The following is a 6745-nucleotide window of genomic DNA, read 5'->3' on the forward strand; positions in this document are numbered from 1 at the left end:
ATTGTGATATTTTCACATAAAAGGTAATGCATACTATTTTCTAGTAAAGATAGTTATAAACTAGGGAAAACTTACATCATTACAAGCGACAGGCAGAACAGTCGAGTCTTAGTGCATCCAGTTAGAAGGGGGACTATAATGCAAACTTTGTGATTACATCGGTAGATACATCAGGGATATATATTAATCGGATCGGACAGGCAGTAGGATGTGTGCTTTCCGCTTCATTTCCTGTTCCCTGTTTAGTTGTGGGCTTAGAGCAGATTCACCCAGTCTACTATCTATTCGATCTTATATATATATATATATATATATATATATATATATATATATATATATATATATATATATATATATTCCGTATACACCAAGTAATCATAAGGAGTACTAGGTATGGGTCAGGTCATAGTATACAAATTCAATGCACCGTTTTCTAGCACAAAACATAGTTTTCAAATAGAACATTTGGTAGACAAAACTAGAAACTTATCCGTGAAAGGGTTTAATCCACTTTATTAAACCATTATAACTTAAAGGACTTTTAGTGGTTATTTCTATAATACCTTAGTTTACACATTAGGGTTATATATAAGTAATATCTGATAGGTAGTTGGATGTCTGCTTTCCACATTACTTCCTGTTCCTTGTTTGGTTGTGGGCTTAGCGCAGATTCATACAATTAACTATTCGTCCGATATTAGGTTATATATAACTAGTGTAAACTAAATGATTATAGAAGGAACTATTGTGGTTACCCTTTTTACTAAAGGGTTTTTCTTAAAGAATGTTTTCATCAAATATAAAGGAACTATTACAGTTAACTTCATGAGTACCAAGTGAATACGCCAGGGTTATATACAACGAAGATCTAACAAACAATGGGATGTGTGACTTCAGCCTCATTTCCTGTTCCTTGTTTGGTTGTGGGCTTAGGGCAGATACACACAATCAATTGTTTGTTTACTCTGGGTTTTATATAACTTGTATCCATTTTGTGCTAATAGAAGGGATTGTAGAGTCATTTTTACTTATCTTTCATCATATTACAAGATATAGGATTTTCTGGAGGAACAGGCGAACTTTTCTAAAAGAACTTACAACTTACTTTACATCACTAAAATACTTATGAACTTACCAGATTAAATGCTTATCTACTCTTTCACAATAACTTGTATTCTCAGGAAACCAGTACACAGGTACACGCACTAGGATTTAGAAGATGGAGCATAGTAGCTTCATGTCTTGTTCTGTTATTTACTTTTGTAGTTTATCTTATGTGAACCACATACTTTGTAAACACTTTCTTTCTAATGAAATGGTTGTTAGTTACTTTGATTTCTATGATACATGTCTTGTCATACTAAACATGACGTCCTCCGCCCCCGAACGTTTTCGCCGTTCCAGTTTGGGGGTGTGACATAGAGTCATACTTGAGTAACTACACATCGTATCTTGAAGCTTGTTTCGTACTAAGTAGGTTGATAACACCTCATAAAATATGGAGTAATAGTGTTTTCTTACTCTGGCACATTTGGAATTGGTAGTTGTGATGTTTTTAAAAACAATGATGAACTAAGACCAATTCAATGAAGGGTTTTCTTGAAAAAAATACATACTGACTTTTGAATATTTGTTTTTTGCTTGTCGAGGAATGTTTCTTAACAAAAAAACTTATATGTCAAGAAGTCAGTGGGAGTCTTATTGATCTTGAAAGGTTTCAAGTGTAAATCAAGAATAACCTTTTTAGTTATCACTAGCACACGATCTGAGGTTGACAACCTATTGTGTTTATTTGACACATTATTGTTTCTGTGCACCTTCTAGTTGAGTTGGCAAAGCTCATGAGTTCTATGGTTCTCATGTGACTACAAAAGGCAGAGCGCGTTGGTCAGTGAAAGTACATTGATCAATATGGGTGAGCTTCTTAACAACATGGAAGCGCTGGTAGGCCCTTGTGCTACCAGAAGGTGACAATTTAAGAATAAGTAAAGTTCAGTCCATGAAAGGAAAACTAACACTACTAGAAAAACAGCCTTTTACGACGCGCAATGCGTGTCGTAAAACGCTCAGACGACACGCAAATGCGTGTCAAGGAAGGCCCTGTCATAACGAGTGACGACACATTTTTGCGCGTCGTCTATAGACGACGCGTATTTACGACGCACATTTATGACACACTTTTACGACGCGCATTTACGATGCGCAATGTGTATCAAGGAAGGCCCTGTTATAAAGGAAAACGACACGCATTTGCGTGTTGTAACTATACGACGCGCGTTTAGGACACGCATTGCGTATCATTAAAGCCCCTGTCATAAATGAAGATGACACGCATTTGCGTGTCATAAACTTCAGCAACCATTTACGATATGCATATACGACGTGCCTTTAGGATACTCTTTTACGCATAATACAAAAATATAGAAACAAATATATACCAAAACAATAAATTTCATCCAATAACATCATGTCAAAAAACTGCAATACATTGATATTAAAGGGATCCGATTGTACATTGTTATCAAGAGGTTTTCCCTAACTATATAACCTAAGACTACATTGCTATAAAGAGGCACCTTCTTGTTTAAGTAACTCATCATTAACCTGTCTTAAGAAGCTCAGAAACCCTTCATGTATCCAACCAATCATCATGTCTCTTAGCTTCAATATCAATACCAACTCTTGATCAAGAACACCACGAAGATCCTACACAATAATCATGTAAGTTGTACAATATTAATATCAACTAATTAATAATACACATGGTATGTATGTATGTATCAACTAATTAATAATAGACATGGTTGAAAATGAAATCTTTTTGTCCAACACATTCATACACATTGATTATTGGATACCTGTTGATAAGATTAAAATATTCATTTTCCCAGTCCCTACTTGCATTATATTGCTGTTGATATTCATTTGCCCAGTCCCCACTTTCAGGCCTGACTTGGTTATCCTCAATAGTCATTCCCCATGACTCATCTTTGAAACAAACTGAAGGAACTTGGAGTTCTGCATATTATTTGCCAAACCAAATAAATAATATCCTGATTATATAAAAAAAAAACATTTTAATTCAAAGTAAGTAAAGCAACCTGAAACTTTGGATTGGTGTTTTGAGCTAAAGTGTGTGCTAGCATTCGCATCTGCTCTATAGCAGCCAAAGATGGAATGTTTGCACGTGCCATTCGGTCCACAGACGTCATCTGCGTTTGCTCCTGAAATCAATAACATAATAGTCAACATTCAACTATTATTTTAATTATTGAAGTGAAAGAGCTCACTGACATGCTGGATTTCAAAAGATTGTATTGATTGATTGTGAAGGGTGGGAGGCTTGATAAAGCTAAAGAAGTTATCTTTAACTTGTGGGGCCCATCGGAAGTTGATAAAAACATTGAAGAATTTTAGTCTGTTCTTAAAAATGATGGTGGTGATTTGGACAGCAGATGGTCAGAACTTCTATAAGAGCCACATTCTAAAGGTAGCATTATTGTTTTAATATTTTGTGTTGTGTTTGTATGTAAAATTTTAAATGAATTACAAATTTTTTACTCTTTTAATGTTGTAGTGGCATTGTTTGGAGACAGTCTTTTTGTACTTTAACAGTTTGCTGGCATTAATGCTGTTCTTTATTTTTCATCTTTGACTTTCAAAGATGCTGGAATCTCAAATGGTGCTTTAAAAGTGATGTTATTTACATTCTTCTCAATTGGACGCTTGCATTTTGGACAAGGCCTAGAATTTGCTAGAATCCTGAAAAATCATTATACAAACATCAAAACAAGAAAGACATGTACAAAGAGACAGATAACATGTAACAAGGGTGAAGGGGTAGTTTGGACATTTACCAATTCATATTGACCATGTCCACATCAACAGCAGCACCACATGATGGAATTCGGTATCTCAAAGTCAAACATCCAGGACCATCATTGATAGAAATCGACACCAGGCAACAATTTCTTAGAACCAACTCATCATCGAATCATTGACACCTTGGAATTCAAGCTCCAAAATATGTATTTCAAAAGGTCAATAATCAAAAGGAATGTAAAACAAAAAACAATACAAAAGGAATGTAAAAGGAATGTAAAACAAAAAACATTACAAAAGGTCAATAATCAAAGGAATGTAAAACAAAAAACATTACAAAAGGTCAATAATCAAAATTCCCTTATATGACTATAAGGGCTTAAGGGCTTAAGGGCTTAAGAGTTAAGACTCTTGTTTTGAAGAGACAGATACGAATAATAATAATGAAGAAATTGTACCTTAAAAAAATACACTTACAGTGTGAAATGGAACATTATCCTTTCCCATAAACTGATATAGCTCCACATTTTCAGGATTTTTCCACCACTTCTCCCATTCAGGTGTGTAGCTTTTAGTAATTGATACGTATCCAATAGGTGCATCAAACCATACATAGAAAACCTAAAAACATGTGTTGTGAGAAGCAAGAACCAAAACAAAACAAAAAAATTCATGAAAGATTGGTTGGATATTGCCATTTAAAACAGCTACGAATGAACTCATTAACCAGATATATGAAATGACTACAATACACAAATAGATCCTCAAGACTAGGCCCAAGAAGGTCAAGAACAAGCACATTGTCCTGAACATCAACTCGAAACCAATGGATGCCAGCAATTCCAACTGTAGGATATGAAAGTACGAATTAGAATTAGAGAACATATTGTATATAAGTATTTGTGCTTAAGCAAAGCAAATGTTACATTAACTAACCTATTCCCTGGAGATAATTGTATAGTTTAGCTTCATAAAGCAATTGTAAAAAAATGGAATCTTTTTATTATAAAAAAAGGCTGAATTATACTTTATACCCTAACACACAAGTCTCTGTCCTGGAGCAACCTGATGAGAGCACAATAGACTGGTCGTTTGCTGTCATCTTTAATCTGCAAAAACAAATTACAAAAAAGAAAATAATAAAACAAATAATGTGACAAAGAATTACCAAACACAACTGAACTTTGTATTTATTGTGGACACTAAAACGAGTTTGTACTTAGTTATCTATATATAAACATAGTCATTTGCAAGAAAAAAGTATATAAGCTTTCATTAGTTTTAAGCTTTATGTAAGGAATAATTTAAATCAACAAAATAGGAAATGTATTATTTAAAAAAAATCAAGAACACAATAAGATTACCTTAGAAACCCATTGACCAAGAATAAGGGGAACTTTCCTATGTATAATCCGCATGTTGGGATGATCATTTGTGAGTCCCAATGATAAAGTATTGTCAAACCTGAACAAATTTCACACAAACAAAAGTATAACTCATCTTAAAAAAATATTCTAGATAAAAAAAATCAAAACACTTAATGGGAAAATAAGAAACAAGGTCTTAGTATCATATAGATAACAGATATATCAAGTCTAGAAGGGTAAAAAAGTCACGCCAATCCTTAAAGCTGAGATAATTTGACAGCTTATAATAAATATATGCAGCTTCACCATAAGCAACATCTTTTAAAAAAGTCTGGAAGGGTAAAAAAGTCATATCAGTTATTGAAGGAAGACAACCACTCATTGCCTCTTGACGAATTGAAACAAAACAGGTCCTAACAGCTGGAAGCACAAAAAGAAATCAAAAATAGGAAATAAAAAAAAACTAAATGTTAATTAAATTTAAACCTACTTGGCTATGATTGTGAAATAAAACAAAGAACTGCATCTTGCTCATGGTGGAAAGACTCAGGGTTTTGATGCCACTCCTCCAAATCATTTGATAAAGGTTACAGCTCCTGTAAAAGGGCCAGATTAGAAAATGAAGGTGGTATTGAACCTTTAAAATAATTCCCCTCAAACCTCCTATAGGAACATCAAACATAAATTATATTTAAAAAGTTCATAGTGAAAAGCATGTAAATAATCTAAATGCTTGCTTACAAGGGTACAGATGACCTAATTTTTTTATAAGAACTCTAGAACTGATACGTACAGTGTAATAAACAAAGAACCGTTGAAGGCCCTTCATCATCTTCCATTGCCCTTACTTCCTCCAGTGACAATTTCAAACATAACCCAAAGATTCCTGAAAAAAAAGAAAAATTAAAACCCTAAATCATACAATCGAAGTTTAGGGTTTACAAAATTAATCGCCTGTAAATCACCCAAAAAACTGTAAAATAACACGCAATTTAAGAAGCAATTAGCGTAAATTTTGAATTTGGGAAACAAACCTTAGTTGTTTTTTCTTCCCCATGGAAAAGCACACGAACGAAAGGATTTGTATGATGTTTTCCTTCGAGATTTTTGCCTTCATGGATTATAACAAGCAAGCCGCCGCCCTCCGGAATTCCCACTGGAGCTTTCTGCATCGCACTAACTTCTTTAACGTCAGTCAGCATCTGGTCTTCTCCGAAGGGTTTGTACATGACTTCAACCACGATTTGACCTCGTGATTTATTGTATGCGAATCATTGGGATCCATGTTCTTGAGTAGATTAAGAGTCAGGGTTTTTGGTTCTTCGGGAGTTAGATCTTTCAAAGGTACATGATTCATCCCCATTTTATCATGCTTCCCTACCGATTCCTGATCGAAAAACATGATTGTGTTTTACAGTCGTCTTCTTCGATGGAAACTTATCATCTGCGAGTTTGGAACGGCGGAACTTTGTGGCAAAACTGATAGCATCATAATTAGGGCAAGAGGGAAACAAAAGTGGAGGATAAAAAAGAAGGCGGGTCTCCAAAATTTTGGG

The sequence above is a fragment of the Lactuca virosa genome, chromosome 5 (assembly GCF_052849685.1).
Source record: "Lactuca virosa cultivar CGN04683 chromosome 5, Lactuca_virosa_CGN04683_v6, whole genome shotgun sequence".
Lineage (NCBI taxonomy): Eukaryota > Viridiplantae > Streptophyta > Magnoliopsida > Asterales > Asteraceae > Lactuca > Lactuca virosa.